Source organism: Cydia splendana, chromosome 11 (assembly GCF_910591565.1).
Source record: "Cydia splendana chromosome 11, ilCydSple1.2, whole genome shotgun sequence".
NCBI lineage: Eukaryota > Metazoa > Arthropoda > Insecta > Lepidoptera > Tortricidae > Cydia > Cydia splendana.
This window is the reverse complement of record NC_085970.1, coordinates 446,069-464,142: the sequence shown is the minus strand read 5'-3', so window position 1 is coordinate 464,142 and position 18,074 is coordinate 446,069. Positions and strand designations below refer to the sequence as shown.

The window sequence follows — 18,074 nt, the reverse complement described above, 5'->3', positions numbered from 1 at the left end:
TGGACAACTTATCCCATTTCAAGCGTCCATTAGAATCAAATATCGTCTTAAAAAAGCAGTTCTCACTTGACTTCTATTCGTGTTCATTCGTGGAACCCCAGAGGAAGTGGCTATAAATATAAGAGCACCTGGAATGGAAGCCGTGACAAATGTACATTTCACCATTCCACTCGGCGGCTTTGCTCGGCTAATTACTTGGCTCCATGATTTAATGAACTACTGAAGGCAAAGCTAATGAATCTGGTTAACCATAACCAAACTTGGCAGTGGCATCTGATGATCTCTTTTAGGCGAGAGTGTAAGATTTTAATGCCACATATGGTGAGTACATTTAGCATCAAAAGTAGCGGATACTACGCTTCAAATCTGTCTTTAAAAAAGGGTTGTAGAATAATTAGATCGCGATAAATACTTTTGAACGCGGACTGTAGACAATACATATATATTCCTAATTAAAAAGTATTCGGGGCTGGCAGGTACTTTTGACTCGTTGTTTCATACGCTACTCTTACTTAATGCTGTCTGTACATAAGTGCCACCTGTGAAGAATCGTAAACATTTACCCAAAAACGTTAAGTGCAATAAACCTTTAAAATCAAAATATTGAGCTTTCTCTTACCGTTAAATAAAACGGATAAGCCGAAAGAGTCATAAAGTCCGTTGCGTATATCTCAGGGATATGTGTTATGTGCGATTTGCGCGTATCTCGAGATAGCGAGATGTAATTTGTGCGATGATATCTTGGTGTGAACGGGAGCGACTCGGCGACAGGCAGAGCGTATGCGACTCGACATGGGCACGACCAATATATATTATCCTCTTTCATACCTTCATCATCACAGTAGTTTTCACAATAAATAAATAAATAATATACGACAATTTTCCTAACTTTCTCATCCCTAGCTGTTATTACTAATCAGTGTAAACATACATTAAACTTCCATTAAAATTACTTGTTGAAGTAGACAGTTTTCCACGCCATAACTGCTCGTTACATGTTGATGCAACTCAAGTAATGTACCGTCCACGTCACTGACAATCACTGCCACTGACAATTCATAAACCTAATTTCAAAGATGTAAGGTCCACTATTAGTCAGTGTTACTTGTATGTAACATAATGAAGAACCGGTGCCCGCGCGCAGGTTTTTGCGCCTCAATCCTGCCGAACCTGATCGCGAACAAGGAAGTATCTCAGCACCTGCTCGGATGTTATCGTTATCAAGAAACATGACCGAGGAGATAAGAGACAAGTGTCATGATGTAATACTTGTTACCATTTGGAAGATTAACATCTCTGAACTGGAATCGGCGCGAAACCTGGCAAATCAAGGGAAACCCAAAAAATTACACATGTTGAAGCATATTACGAGTAAAGGTACACGAAAAAGTAGAATGGATTTAGGATGACAGGATAAAGGGTCTGTCTCTTCCAATAGACCTGTATTCAAAAGTAACGTTTGCACATACTTTCATTTTTTTGGTACAAGCTTTTATCGCTGACTGTAGGTACATTTATTTCCTCAGGCAACATACGATAATTTAAACCTAAAGAGGGATGCACTCTTGATTGAAACTATCATTAATATAATAACCCCTAAATATTTAGTAATGTAAAAACTCTAATGTAAAACAAACGACGTGGGAGTGTAAACCGATCTGTGAGGGGAAAGCGCCATCAATATTGTTGTACCTAATGATATCATGTGGTTTATGTACGTACACGTACACTGTCTGAAACCGTATCGCACTCGCGGCTTCCCTCGCTTTAATAAATCCATTATTTAAAAACCACCGGCCCGGAAGAAGCATTCAGATGTGGAGACCTTTTATATGTGTTAAAAATCATCGGTTCAAACCGCTAGCATAGCAATAGAGCAGAAAATCGTTTTAGAAAAACAAATAAAAAATTGGACTAAAAATCGGTAGGATATCCGTATCATACACAGAGAAGATATTAAACTAGTAGTACAGTAAGTTGTAGAATTTGAGAACCCCCATGGCTCCTACCTACGTGTAGAGGAGAAGAGCCGGACAAACATACGAAATTTCCAAACTGATACGGAGACCTTCGGTCGGTGAAAAATATAAAACGAAACCGGCATTAATTTGCGTTCAGATAGTATACCGAGAAGAGTATATTATGCGATTGTATTATATTGTTTTATCTGTACACGCCTGTACCTGATGATGATGACTTAATCGCCCACATAACCCAGCGAGTACAATTATGACTTAATTGAAACCTGAACTGAGGAACCGTTTACGACCGACGCATAAAAGAAATGAAATCAAGCCGAGTGAAAACTACTCACAATCGGCAACCCGAGAGCAATCAAGATTCTAATTTATCGCCGCCGCATGTACACGAAGTCGTTTTTGTTTTGACAGAAATGCGCATTTTTCCTGCGAAGAAAGTAACGATCTTTATCAACATCATAATAACTGTTTACTTCAAGTCTCGACACTTGATATAATAAATGTAAATATCTCTACTGAATTCCGGAAAAGTATCAACAATTACTGCTACTAATAGCGTTTTTACATTTCGACATTGCTTTACTCGTAATTAATGCCACTTGTGTCGGATTTACAAAACTCACGCCATAGTTGCAATATGTTACGAAAGATCTGAACCCATTCTTATTAATCGCAGAAATAGTGATCGATCTAAAAAACCAACTTACGTTTTCCGTCGAAACTTAGCAGTCACTTTTGAAATTGACTTTTTGGATAGTAGAGTGAAGTTGGTATTCTTTTTTCTTTGTAATAAGAGACAATAGAGTATTGCGGGTGCGGGGGCGGCGTAGGCGGGAGACATTGTATCGCATTTCGCCGTGATGGATGCGCCGGAGTGGATTAACCGTAACCGTAACGATTCAGATATCGCTGTAAATAAATGAGCTTGTTTGCAGGTGATAAGACGACAGTGTTACAAGCATTACATGTCAAATGATATCATTGACGTCAAAATATTGTCTACATTACCTTGTTTATTCCACATTACTTTGTGACAAAATTTACTGGTTTTATTGTTTATAATTACAACTAATTTAAACTCTTGTAAATCTTGTTTTAAATATACATACATAGTTAAGGGGCCCGAGGTTTTCATCGATTTTTGACATGTTTTGAATCGCACTACTGATAGAATTATAAGGCAAACGGTTATCGGTTTTTCAATCTTTTATCTCCGGTTTTGTCCACTGGATTTTGAAAGAAACGAATACTTATTTTTTATGATTTTTTTTAAACATTGTCTAAAAACACACTTTTTTCGTATCTAGTTTGCAGTGAAGGATCTTACATGTACGAAATCTACATATTTGGGTTCGTCTTTGTAGTCTCGAAAAACGTGTCCAGGGTTTTAATTTTAAATTAATTAACACAAAAGTTATGGCTAGAAAACCAGTTTTTTAGCCTAAAATTGTTCAACTTTGATGCCAAACTTTGAAGTAAATATGGGATACTATATTGCTTAAAGCCGTTGCTGTTAATATAATAAGCTACAAAAAACATTAGAAAACTAAGGGATTCAGATCGAAGGTCATTGGCGTGGGGTAGCCCCTTAAACAAAGTACCTAATTAGTACACTTTCATTTCTAATTAGTACATCAGAATTTTCGAATCCCGGTAGATTAGATTAATTAGATTAGATTTCTTTATTTCAAGATGAAAATTACACTATAAATTTGCTACATTCGTCAAAATTATGTTTATCTTCTCATCATGATCGTCAAAAATTACAATTACATTATACATTTAAAATAAAAAAGTAAGGTAAAGTAAATAAAGGTAGGTAATAAGGGCCTTTATGATGTGTGTTCATCACGAATATTTTGTTCCTGCGTTACCGATGTAGGTAATCTATAGATGCATGTATCAGTTAAGTACCTATGTATATCGTTTCCTAGTAGGTATAATATAAGTATAAGTTTTGCTTAGTTTGGGGCTATGCCGATTTGTGTAAGATTGTCCCCAAATATTTATTTATTTACGTTTTTTCAACGTTGAGCCATAATCTGCTAGAAGAATACCTAGGTCATACTGAACAGGGGGACCGACCCCGAAATCGCCAAATATTTTTTATACATTTCCGAACCCTTGGCTAATTAATAAAAACTACAAAAATATCATAATGATAAGTTTACGATCTCTTTTTCCTTTCACTAAGAGCAACGGCTTTACCCTTGCCGTTATTATTTAACGAGTTAATAACTTTTTATTGTCCATAATAATAATATCTTTTATGAACAGCCTTGTATTGGTTAACTTAAGTGTATTGCACCCGTATTAGCACCGCGTAACAGCGCGACGAATCACTTGTTATACCAAAGAAAAGTTAGCAAAAAGACTGGCAAGAGTCGGAACAAGCTAACTCTGCTTTGCATTTTTCAATGACAAAGTGTGACCGTGTCATCATTAAATTCTATGAAAATATGAAGTTTTAATGACACTCTCAATAAGTATTTATTAAGTCCGTGACTGGTAACAAAAATATAGACTAGAGACTGCACAAGCAAGGCCTAAAGGACGAACTCCGACACCATGGTGCCACCACCTGGGTATCAACAAGGTGGATTAACACTTTTGGTGTGTTCCCATTTATCCCCGCCGGGCAAAAATGGGAGTAGGTGCATTCATACGACTCATTCCCATCTGTTCCCGTCTCGCCCATGGTGTACCTATTACGTCGTCTAAAAAACAGGCCAACGAACTCGCAATCTTCATCAGTAAGATACCGACTTAGAAGACGAGATTATTATTAAATAGTCTCTATTTATAAGAACACATGTCCTTATCAAACGAGCACATCGCCCTGAGACAAAACTCCTTATCACATGTGCTCAACAAGTGCATGTTCCCAAACAAATTGAATACAGAAACACTTAGCTGAACAATGACAGCGATAAATAAATATAATTAATATTATAGGACAATCATACACAAATAGACATAGCCCTACAGTAAGCTCAATAAAACTTGTGTTGAGGATACTAAACGACGATATTTTACGTAACATAAGTTAACATAACCTAGTAATTGAGACGATAATGACAACTAATTAAGTGTGATTGATAATTAATTAACTAATGCAGTAATGAATATCTAAAAATAGTTATATGTTGCGTTCTGCCACCTATGATTGTCATGATTCAGACTAGAATTGATTAAAATTTGATACAATTACTTAAAAGGTGAAAGTCGCGGTGTGACATGCGTCATAATGACCTCATAATAAGTGGAATAGGTAATCAACTGATAGGGACAAAATTGGTCCTAATTATACGCGGTGATAATCCGATAAACTCTCTTGTAGACAACATCAATGTAGGTCCCAGGGCAATAGCTCAATAGTTTATCAGCAATCTTTGAGTAACACTATCATTATACAGATTGTACTAATTAGGTTGGGCAATAGAACTAATAATAGAAAAGGAAAGTAAATTAATACAGTGTTATGCTCTTATTACTCTTAAGTAACTTAAGTATATATTAAGTTTGTAGGTAATATGTTTGTTTAAGTTTGTTTGTACTTACTAACACTATATGGATCTACGGATTTGAAAGAAATAATAAATTTAAATTGAATATGAGAACTATCACCACCCACCGGTTAGTAAGTGACTTTGAATCGTACTGTACAATTACTAGGAAATACTAGGAATGGAAATGAGAATGGAACTTCACACCGTTCTGCTAGCTCATTCTTCTCGGGTGGTTGCTCACGCTCACCATAAGGGCAATATCAGTATTCAGTATATAGTAGAAGTGGAGTTGGCTTGGGTTAATGGGTTATATTATATTAGTCTAACGCTTATAGTTAACTGCATGATTGACGTTATGGGTCATCCATCATCAATATTAACATAGACATTAAATATTCCAAAAATCTGCATAAATAAAAACAAATCTGTGTGTTAGATTATAGCCACACAGAGCCCCACAAGCACTCCCCGGTTTAATAAAAAGTGTCTATAAACGGACGATGTGGGCGGACGGATATAGACTAAGGGGCGAACACATGACGAGCACATACGCACACTCTTATTCCATGTTTTATTGTGTTCCACAAGAAATTACGACGCGAGCAAATAAGAACTAATTCCGAAAAATTTCCAAGGAAAAAGCCTTGCATTGCGAGACATTTTTTCACCCTCGTAACATTTTTACCGACATGGCTAAGCACTTCATTATTATGTGTGGCATATCAGAAGGCTATAGGATATCAAGCGGACCCCAGGCTGCCATGAACCGTGGCAAAAGCCGGGACAACGCGAGGAAGATGATGATGATATCAGAAGGTCCTTACCTCAATGAGGGGAAACCTGCATATAAAATGTATTGCTGTGAAGACCGTCATCGTCATAGGGCAAGTACTCTCGTATTTGTATACGTTCTCGCTCAGACAGACTCAGAAAGGCAGAGCTGCACTCCTACTGCAAGTGAAGTATAGCTATGTGTACCAACGCAAGAGTTAAAAGCGAGGAAAGAGCTCGGAGCACGCTCTTCTTATAGACGGTCTTCGCTCCTTACCTCCTTAATACCGATTAAATAGGTACTTAAAATAACACAAACACATAGCTCAATGCAATGTTAGTGTTAGTTAAAATTTTCTTATGATTTAAATTGTCCATTAGATAGCGTCTTCACAAATGATTCACGATGAGTTGGTCCATTGTGTAATCTAACCGATCCTGCAGCTATCGATGAAAGCTGAACTGTGTTTACATCGCAGTGCAGTGCAGGACTGCAGGTGCATTTCTAATCGTCAAACAAACAGAACACCATTTATGAGCAACGAGAAATTTATCAGGCAAACCAGACACGTCCGTCAATAAGTTACCAATCTGTAAGATAACCCGCAGCGCAGGTCACGGAAAAAGAGCCCTTTATGCGTGTTATCCTCTACTTATATATACAGTCACCATCAGATATATCAGCGCGACCAAGGTGCTCAAAAATATCTGAACATGCACTTTATCGTCTTGATAATAAGGCTTAGTTCAGATATTTGTGAACACCTCGGCCGCTCCGATATACTGATGGTGACTACGCCCACGAGATCACCCACAGACTAGAACGTGAATAGAGTGCTAAATGCACTTTCAACAGATTCACTTCCCTTTTATAAGCACCTCCTGCCACCGACCGCCACCACCGTATAGAAAAATAGGTCTATTTTTAGTTAAAACTCATTATTAAATACTCCTACTCTTAAAAACAATAAAAGTCACAATTTGTCATAAACTATAAATATGAAACGATTGTCCCGCAGACGGCTGACCCAAATCTGCTGTATCCTCGTGGGACAATGAACTGAGCTCGGAATGAACAAGATTGGTCGAGCACTGTCGCCATCAGATATATCGGGGCGGCCGAGGTGTTCACAAATATCTGAACAAAGCCTCTATTGTTAAGACGTTAAAGTGCATGTTCAGATATTTTGACCACCTTGGCCGCTCCGATATATGTGATGGCGACTGTAGCACAGTTAACTGACAACTTGTAAACCTTAATGATATAGAGATAAGATTCACCGATGGTCAGTTATGTCAATGTCAGTGATGCTGTTACGAGTAGTACAACTTTTGTCTTTATTGGGTGAGATTGGCGCAATGAAGGGAAACGGAGCTAGTCTTAAGACAAACATCCTCGTACCTACCTCAACATGGTACAGTCAGAATAAACACACACATCGGCGAGAGTTTTAAATTTTAGACTCCTTATCACATGATAAGGAGAGTTGGCCCACAGAGGCCTACCGCGAACTTTCGACTTGTTGCTCGCACTTGTAAATTCGTACATAAGTGTGACATGGGACTCATGGGAGGCAACACGTCGGACGTGGTTTGCGGTAAGCCCTCTGTTGTGGTATAAGTAATACCTACATTCTACAAGCCATGGAGAATCTTTATAACGAACGAGACGACAAATAAACTGCTTAGATATGAGAGCGTCAGTTATCACACACATAAATATTACGATATAATAATGGACAATAATGGGTATCTCATAAATCCAGACTAATGTGACATTTGAAATGAAATTTCTTCTTTTATCGAGTAAATATATCCCAGGATATATTCCGTCCGGCGAACCAGTGCCTATTACTAGTTCGCCGGACGATATCAGCCTGTCAGTTAAACGCAAAAGGAGACAGTTCTGAAAAACTGACAGGCTGATATCGTCCGGCGGACTGGTAATCAGTGGGGCCCTTTAGGTGTTCCTCGATATTTTTTCCCCTCGATAATTTGAATCCTTAGGTATCGGTATGGTTTCTCAGCTTTCCTTCAATATAACGTATTAATCATCCCACATGCTAAAACTACTCATTTCCCTTCCAAGTTTACACTAGAATTTACTGGTTATTTCCATTGAAAAGCAATTCACATAAGGATGTTTAGCCGAGTGCTTCCATCATCGAAGCCATCACGGCAGTCGTAAGTTAGATGGTCCGCGAACGCGCGGGTGGTCGCTATAGACTATAAACGATCTAAATTTGTCTATGAGTGGTGTTTATGGCAATATAGTGATGTGCCGCGGGAATGGCATTACCGGGAATATTGGCCAAGAATTGGATTGGAAGGCTTCCTTCGTTTTATGGAAGGGAAGGAGGTCCCATCGAACCTCTGATTCTTGTAAATTACAATATATATAATAATTAGATGCAAAGAGTCGAACTCAACGAATTTTGAATCTTGATTCGTGTTCTAAGTAGGTATTAAGAATATTTTGCTGTTGAATGTGCCGCAAAAATAAAATAGGTAAGTATATACAAACTTTAATAAAGGTAAGTGACAGAAGACAATTCAAATTCACTTTAGAAAATGACTTACACTGAGAGAAAAGGATAACAAAAACACACTTAAGGCCCACTTGCACACTAACCCGGGGTTAACCGGTTAAACCGGGAGTTGCCATGGTTACCAGTACAATTTGACACTAAGGTTAACGGTTTAACCGCTTAACTCCGGGTTAGTGAGATGGTGCAAGTGGGCCTTAGAATTACAAACATAAACTTAATCCGGGGACAAGGAGAGTCAACTAATAGGAACAAATTGACTTTTGCAATTTCTATTAGTTCTTGCAATTTCTATTATCTGTTTTTTGAAATTAGATTTAGGATTACTGAGCTGTTTGTAGAGATAAATAAACTTTACAGAAATAGTGAAACGTCCATAATTATATATTACTAAACTTCATTTTTTTCCCCAGTACAGAACTGTTTTTTAATTCCTGGTGATGATTTTTCTCTCAGTGTACTTAAGTAATGAATGACTAATGAAACGCATTGTCATAGTTAATACAGTCAGCTGCAGAGATAGTTGTCCCCCCTGCAGGCAAAATTAAATGTCTTTGCAAGGGGGGTTAGTTATCTCTGTATCTGTAAACTAGGTACAGCTTTAGTAGGTATTTACTTATAGCTTAAAATCATTGTTTCTCAGTGATGAACATAAACAAAAATGTTCCTCGTCCGATATAATACGGAAACAAGAAACAACGCAACACTAATCGAAAATCCGAGTTTATGGCATAGAGTAGCTCATGTTTATGGTCGGCAGGAGACTTGTATGTATAATGACACATCCGGCGGCTTCGGCTAATCGCTGCGGCATTGGTTTGGCTGTTGATGTTGATACCGACGCGTGGGAACTCGCGGATGGCACTATCATAACACAGTACATTTCTCTCGTTCATGATATAATGTTTTGCAAACGCACATTAGACTTGGACATCCGTACTAACAAGGACGATGTACTACATATAATAATATAAAATGCGAAAGTAACTTTTTAACTCTTTACCTGTTGTAGCTTAAAATAAATGGCTAAATAAATTGCCATAAAAATTGGTATCTACACAAACTACTTACATTTTGAGCCCTAGGAAGAACATAGAATAGTTTTTTTCACGGAAATAATTATTTTTTTCGGTCTTTCGCCACAGACAAAGTCGCGGGACGAAGCTAATATTGAATATATTTTGCAAACGGTTTGCATTAAGTATTCAATAGGTTCTCGGGTTTATTGGTTCAGGATATCGGTATATGAGTTGGTTTTTGATTGTGGACCGTTCTTCCTTGTGTGGTCGAGTAATATCGTAGTATTAATTTTGGGCGCGTCGCGCAACGGATGTTATTATAAACTGAGGTTCCGCGCATTCTACTTATAATGTTATTCTCCATCCGCGGCACGGTAGCAATGATTATTTTTGTATTTGAACACTTATTTTATTTACTTATAAGACTTCGAGTCACTAGAATGCTCTACAGCTCTATTTTGTAACATACGTATGGCTTGCTGCACAAAGGATTTTACTTTTAATTACCTGTGTGTAGTCTAGTCTTATACGGTATTACAACGCACGCATTTGTCATATTATTATTGTTTGATTTCCTTAAACTCCCTGTCTTCTACTATACATTGTTTGTTTCATTGCTGAAAAATGAAAAAAAAAGAGTTATTGTAAAATACTTGCCAGCGAGAACTCAGTGTGTTGCAATTTAAGATTTATTTATGGAGGGGCAAACGATTTTAATGTTCTTCACCTATTTCACGCGCCTATGTATATGTTTATGGTCTGTAGATAAAGTATTTAGGTAAAGCGGCGTAGGTATAATACACGTGACAAAAGGACGCGAGTAGAAAGATGCCGATAACCTATGTCGCTGCGGGTCACGTTTATCGCTATCGTAAACTCTCTCTTATATCGTACTTATCGTAATTCCTAGTATAACCATGACTGAGCATGTGCTCAGTTCCTTTAAGATTAACAAGAAAATATCGCATAGGCCGTTTTATTTCAAGTTGTACTCCCTTTTTTTGAATTTTAGTTTTGTTTATATTATTTCTACTCAGAATCACAAGCTCTTTCGATCCTAATAGGACCAAGAAAGTGTTTCAAAATTTTTATACATACATATATTTTTCGATACGGAATGTTATTCTATAAGGATCGAAAGAGCTCGTAATTATGTGTAGGAATAACATAAAAATGTCCAAATAAAAAAAAAGTGTCTTGTACAACTTTAAATATACTATTTCAATTCCCGTACATTACTTTAATACTACTACATGTTTCTCGTATTACTTTAATACTATTTATACTACATATTTCAATTGTCGTAAGTCGAAACGGTTTTGCGTCTGCGGCTCGCTCGCAGAAATGTCACGAGTAATTTACTGGCGTCGTGGAAGCACGAACACAAGTCACAACACAACACAAGTAAACATCATGAGCCCTCCAATTTGCTCGACACACGCAAAACGAGGACGTACGAAACAAGAAGGGCGGGTACGGACGGAGACCTTCGCATGGAATGTCGAATGCTTTATCGAAAATGAAGTTGAGCAAAAACTCGCCCGTGCATAGGGTTGCCATACGTCAGTATTCCCCTGACATATCAGGATTTTTAGTCCCTCGTCGGGATTGGGAGGGTGGTGAGTGCTCAACTAACCATTATTAGAAGCTTAGATTAATGTTAGGAGTTGGGCATCAGATCAGAGGAAAGTAAAAGAGATATTGCAGCTACAGCATATGGTGGCGAGTTAAAGGGCTAATGGCCCACAAAGTTGTTTGATTTAAGGCGTTTAATAGACGCTTTTAAACTTTATCGTGGTAATTAAGTTAATTGTTGAAAGAAATTGAAACAGAAAATATCAGGATTTTTAGGCGATGTCCGGACTTTTGTCTGCACGGTCAAATTTTTTATATGACAACCCTATCCGCGCAAAGCGTTTGCGAGTTGAATTCTCAAGGGATCTGTGGATCTTTAACAACTGTGAGTAATCAAAGATAGAAAGATACTGAATGCTTGAGACTATGAGCCGCTCGTGTGCCCGCTGCCCGGTACTCGGTACTATTTAGTGGCAACCTAGCTCAAAAGGCAGTTTAATGAAAAAGTTGAACAGTTGTGGAACCATTAAGTATATAATATTTAACCCCTAATTAGTATATAAATACTGAGTGCTTGCCTTTATAAATCGTAGGTACCTATAGATACAGGTGTACATGGTGGTGAGTCCAGCAAATTTCAAAAAACAATACTGAAACAGTTAAATGTGTACCGAGCCCCTTTTTTCCCCATCTTTCCACAATCCAGTTTTTTTAGAACAGTTAAGGAATCTTTGGGTCACATTATGAGTGACCAAGACGATCGTCGTTGACGACGTTCTTATGGGGTTAAAAAAAAGAACAGCATAGCAGGTTCACATGTGCCTACCGAGTACCTATTAACACTACCATTGTATTAACTGACCATCAGTGGACTGTATCTCTTTGCAATAAAGTTCATAAGCGCTTAGTTAAATGTCGACGATAGCACGTTCGTTTTTGCGACTACGAAATTAATCCGTTGATTGAGTTGATTGATACTCGTGTGTTTAAACAAACATGGAGGCCGGTGCCTTGTATGTCGCGATATCTCCGCGAACATCTACACGTCTTCGGACGAGTTGCCTTTGACGTTGCGACGATATAACGGCGTCTTTAGATAACATCGATGTTTGAATTAGCAGACCGCCAAAAACTTTGCCCGAAAAAAATAAGGGAAAAGGTAAGTGCCTCGTGTCGTGGGTCTTCACTATTAAGGACTCTCCACACTATTAGCGTCTTTTTAGCGTCGTCGTCGAGTCATACATCCATATTTTATCTTATCTTAATATGATTCTCGGGGGCCCTTGCGGCTTCGACTTCGTCTCATAGGGATCTTTTGTGCAATTACCCCCTAGGAAAGATCCGTCAACTACTACGAGTAATAGATCCATAACTCAGGAACAAATATCTGTGATAAACACACACACATGATGTCCTTTACCAGGATTCGAACCCGGTGCCTGCTTCGAAGGCAGGGTCTCTACCGACTAGACTAGAAGGACTACTCCTAAACAAGTTAAACATAAAGTATAGCATTTAGTAACAAATTCCCATACTACATTAGGTAAGTACATGCGTGTCACATGATATGTTGCGATAATCGAGATAAAACGGCGGTGCGATGTAGAGTAATTGCATGCTATTAACCGTATGACGTACTCGCAGTAGTCGCACTCGTGTCGCAAACTGCAAGTGTTACTATTTCGGCGATTAGACACTTTGGGATTAAGCACAAATAGCGACTACAGAGTTGAAAGAAAGACAGAGGTACAGATAGATAGGTACTTAACCTCTTGACTGTGTATTGATAAGGATCCTGGCCTTTGAAGTCTTCTTTTTGAAGATTATTTTTATTTTTTCCGAGACAGTTTTTTTTCTGCTCTACTCAGCACAACCGCGGTTGTTCTGTTCAAGTCGGTGCAAAATTAGCTTAGACGGCCTCTACAATGCTGAGTTGTAAATATTTTCGTGTCACACGTAAAAAGAGGATATCGGCGTGTTCTTACAGTGTCATCTCAGCGACTTTACCTCTGCCGGCTCTGCCTATATTATACATTTTAACTCTGTGGCTGGAACTTACCGGCGTTAATCTGATTTCTTAAGAATACCTTATTCGTCAAGCAAAGCCGTGAGAAATTTAAGCCGCGCCAAGTGCAGATAATCTGGCCAAAAATGAAATAACTCCTAGCGTTGCCTGGCTTTAGCCACAGTTCTATAATGAAGTCTGAAATCCGCTCGGCAACCTTATTTCAAGGATTAGCACCGGCAAGATTTTGTTAAGAAGTCGACTTTCAAGTGCCATCTGACCTTCCGGCACAAAGGAGAACCTAGATGTTGGGATTAGTCGAGTTTAACAAATGTTTCGTAGGTACTAAGTTCCAAAAAAGTCATTAATCGTTACCGCCTGGCTACGGACGTTTATTTATATTATTACGATTTTTTTTTTTAATTTTAAGCCTGAGTGCGACTCGAATTGTCTCCTTGGCGCAGCGTCGACCTTATTTATGTAGCCTCGCTCTGCATATTCTATCGTATCGTATGTATAACGGGGAGTGCTCCGAGGGCCGCAACTCACTCGTACAACCCCTGTGCTGTTAATAGGGGTATCCATGGGCGACGGTAATCGCTTACCATCAGGCGATGCATCTGCTCGTTTGCCTCCCATCTCATAAAAAAATTTCGTTGTCAGTTTGTCTAATTTATTCAAAGGAAAGAAAAAACATACTAAAGTAAGTAAGTAGGTACTTATCTACCTTTCTATATATTTACAATGCATTCTTGATAAATGAATGTTTCTAGTTCTTAACAGTGAGTGCATGTCACTGTTATCGCACTGTTATTGTTCTAGTTCAAGCAAATAAAGTATACGTAGACTGTGTGCACGATATTGGCGCCCATTTGGCGGCTACGGGCGCATTAGTTATCTGGCAGATAACAGACACCATAATATGAAAAAAAAAGTCCTTGAGTCTTCATATTTTTGCCACGCGCTAGGCACTTTTCACTTGTCTTAAATTTTATATAAGTATGTATAGTCAAAAATACAAAAAAAATTGTCTAGAAATAACAATAATAAACACTATGTCAAATATTGCACTACGCCCTTACGTTACGTCAGTAAACATCTATTTACAAGCAACATGCGCCGACGTCAAATCTTATCAGGCAGGGGCAGGTAGGAAAAACACGAGAAGCTATATTACTTCATTTACGCCAATTTAACTAACGCTCGCTTGCATCGTCGAGATTAAATTAGTTTATCAATGTGGACATGCCAACAAGTACTTTAAAAATATTTTATGTTTTGACTTCTACCAACGAAAACTAGTACCTACCTACCAGACACAGATATCTAATCTAATACCTTTAAACGAGCCATTTTGTTTATAAATATAGATCTATTAACTGACGTATCTAAAAGTTCGAATCGGGCCGATAGCCCACTAGCTTCTTTCTGTGACTTCCGTCTACGTGGAATGATGATGATAAAAAAACAACCCTACATCCTTCCCCGGGCCTGAAATTATCTAATTATTAGACAAAATAATATTGATAGGGATTATGTATGTAACCACATATTGTCTGTTTCGATAAAATGTCGCCAATTAATTAAATAAGCCTGAATGACCGCAAAGGCTGACTATAAGCCGGTCGGCGCGGCGATGTGTCAAAACGTTGTGACATGGAAACAATATGTTTGCGTCACCCGATCCCGTGCCGGTTCATTATGTCGAGGTGTTTAATCATCGTTAACTATTTTATTATAATTGTAGTTAATTAGTAGACAGTGGTGGTATATTCGCTGGCGTTTGAAGTAAAAACGCATCTATTACGAAAGAGTTACGGTTCAGGTTCAGCACTCATTTAATGAAAATGTTAAACTGTTAAAAAGTTAAGTAGTAACTGGGGTGATAAAGGACGGGGGAAGTCCCTTGTCTAATCCAATACACTATAAATTATAAAATTAGAGTTAATAAGATCAAGCACGTCCCGCATAATATCCGTTTGTCAGCAAACTTCTCCTTCGATCCAACCTATCTCTTCAGCGTGTTTGATTTGACGTTTATGATAACACTTCCACGCTCTGTGCTATCAATTTCGCTGCAGAGTAAGCTTAGCCTAACTCTATTTACTTACTTATTGTTCTCATTAGGATATTAATAATTTTCTATCATTCTATGTTTTGACCGAAACAGTTTTGACTTTTCTCTTGCCAATATTTTACTTTGCTATTTTATGTAAGTATTGTTAATACGTAAATAAGTCATAAGTATTAAAAAATACGTGCAAGATGTGATGTTTAATACCTATTCAACTTTTACATACCTATACCTACCTACTTAACTTAATTAGTTGTTATTATAAACCACAAACCAATCCTGTAATGTGTAGGTTCCTTGCTTGAAGAATTAGACCTCAACGCGTTCCGTGTAAATATTTATCCAGTACCTAATCAATAATGATTGATTCGAAATTCCTTACCGGTATTAATTTATACTAATTAAAATAAATTTATATTTGTTTTTACTTTTACTTACATAATTATATTTCTAAAAAACAAATACCTATTTTAAAGATACAAACTCCGATTCATTTGCCTATTCAACGAAATCAAAGAAAGTATATAGGGAGCTAGGTGCCTACTTATGATTCGCCCATCGGTTTTAAAAAAAATTAGATACCTAGTAACACCCACCTGTCAAATCGTAGCTTCCAGAACCAGCCAGACAAGCTGAGCTGAGCTGAGACAACCTGAGCCTACTTCGGAAACTACAGTAAGTACGTATACAATAACAACCCTTACTTCTTTGTAATAAGTCCTTATTTTTAGTCTTAAGTATTGTAACTTTGTAATACGAAATACCAAAACAAACTGACCATTAGTATTATTTTTTCCGGTTGCAGTAAAGCTTAGAAATAATCAGTTTACTGTTGTGTTGTCGAAGATCCATTACCTCACTGCGATAGCCTCGACGTTGCGGAGCTGACGCAACGGCCTAGGATTCATTACGCTCAATGCCTACTTAATTGCTGTTTTAATTACTAATTAGCTTTTACCTAGGTAGTTACTAATCTAGATTAAACAAGTGAAGGGTATTTAAAAAGCAGGTGCAATAACTAAAACATTTCAAGTAAATAAAATGCACTAAGCTTTAAGGCTCTAAACATTCTAAACTAATTACCTGCCTTGCTATTTAATTATTGCTATTTCATTAAATCAGGTATAAGACTACCAGTTGGTTATTTTATTATCAGTGATCGTTAATTTTCCAGCAATTTTGGTGCAGCATAGTAAAAATAAAGGATTTTCTTCAATTTATTTCTAGGGAGAGGATTGGTTAAGGTTAATATTACTGTTATTAACCCTAATTATCTATTCCACCTAGAGTAGGGCATACAGATGCTTTTAACCAACAATGCTGCACCAAAATTGCTGTAAAATTAACGATCACTGGTTATTATTGTTAGGGTTCCGTACCCAAAGGGTAAAACGGGACCCTATTACTAAGACTTCGCTGTCCGTCCGTCCGTCCGTCCGTCCGTCCGTCCGTCCGTCTGTCACCAGGCTGTATCTCACGAACCGTGATAGCTAGACAGTTGAAATTTTCACAGATGATGTATTTCTGTTGCCGCTATAACAACAAATACTAAAAACAGAATAAAATAAAGCTTTAAATGGGGCTCCCATACAACAAACGTGATTTTTGACCAAAGCAACGTCGGGAGTGGTCAGTACTTGGATGGGTGACCGTTTTTTTTTGCTTTTTTTTATTGTTTTTTTTTTGCATTATGGTACGGAACCCTTCGTGCGCGAGTCCGACTCGCACTTGCCCGGTTTTATTGTTAATCATCATTACACCTAGGATTTAAGTTTGTTTTGTTGTTGTTTTTTAACGAACAATAAATATACCCACCTACCTTGTTTTTTTAAATATTATTTATGTGGGTAGAATCATTTCGTTTCTTAAACTGACCACAGTTGCTTTGCTTGTTTATTTTATTTCTAACAAAATTAAGAAAATAAATGGTATAAAGTAATGTAATAAAATAACCAAGTCCATAACGTCTTTTATAATTAAATATCAATTCAGAAAACTTAATTAACCAATCAAAACTAAATGTGAACAAACATTCACCGCAAAACTAAAACTCACCAAAATATTATGAACACGCTCCAAACATCACTGCAATTCCACTTTGTACTGACACTACCGGTACCGAATTTAAAACTCAAAAGTAACTTGTGCCGTACCGGTAAACTTCGATCGTAAGTACGGTGTCGGTGCGCGTGAGTGTCGTGCGGATCGCGCGGCGCGTGAGATATGACTGACTGCGGTGCCGCGCCGCGCCGTGCCGCGCCGTGCCGGTCGGCGGCGGGTCGTGCGTTCGGTGGCTACTGGCCATCAGATGCAGTGGGTGCAGTTGTTGTTTTTGAAGTGGTAGTTTTTCGATGTTTTTTCAGGATGCTTGCCGCTGAAATGGAATATATGTACTTAAATTTAAAACGATAAAATTTTTTAGAGTCAAATTCGTAACGTAAGGGGCCCGGCCCTAATCATTTTTTATGGGTGACATACTCAAAGTACCTACTTATAAGAGGTGATTCGATCATTTCTGTTGGATATTATTAAGTAAATTTTAAAAAAAGGACGAAACGAAAAAGGTTACTTCCTTAAACTCCTTAAAGTGCCAATT

At 37.8% G+C, this 18,074-nt stretch overlaps 1 protein-coding gene across 1 annotated transcript in view; it reads right to left on the bottom strand.

Annotated features, from left to right (window-relative positions):
* Positions 1-17,703, bottom strand: part of LOC134794703 (GAS2-like protein 3) — a 124,257-nt gene extending 106,554 nt beyond the window's left edge. Inside the window, exon 1 of the mRNA XM_063766481.1 lies at positions 17,534-17,703. The gene's annotated coding sequence lies outside the window, so the exon portion shown is untranslated. The remainder of the gene's footprint in view (positions 1-17,533) is intronic.
* Positions 17,704-18,074: the final 371 nt, after the last annotated feature.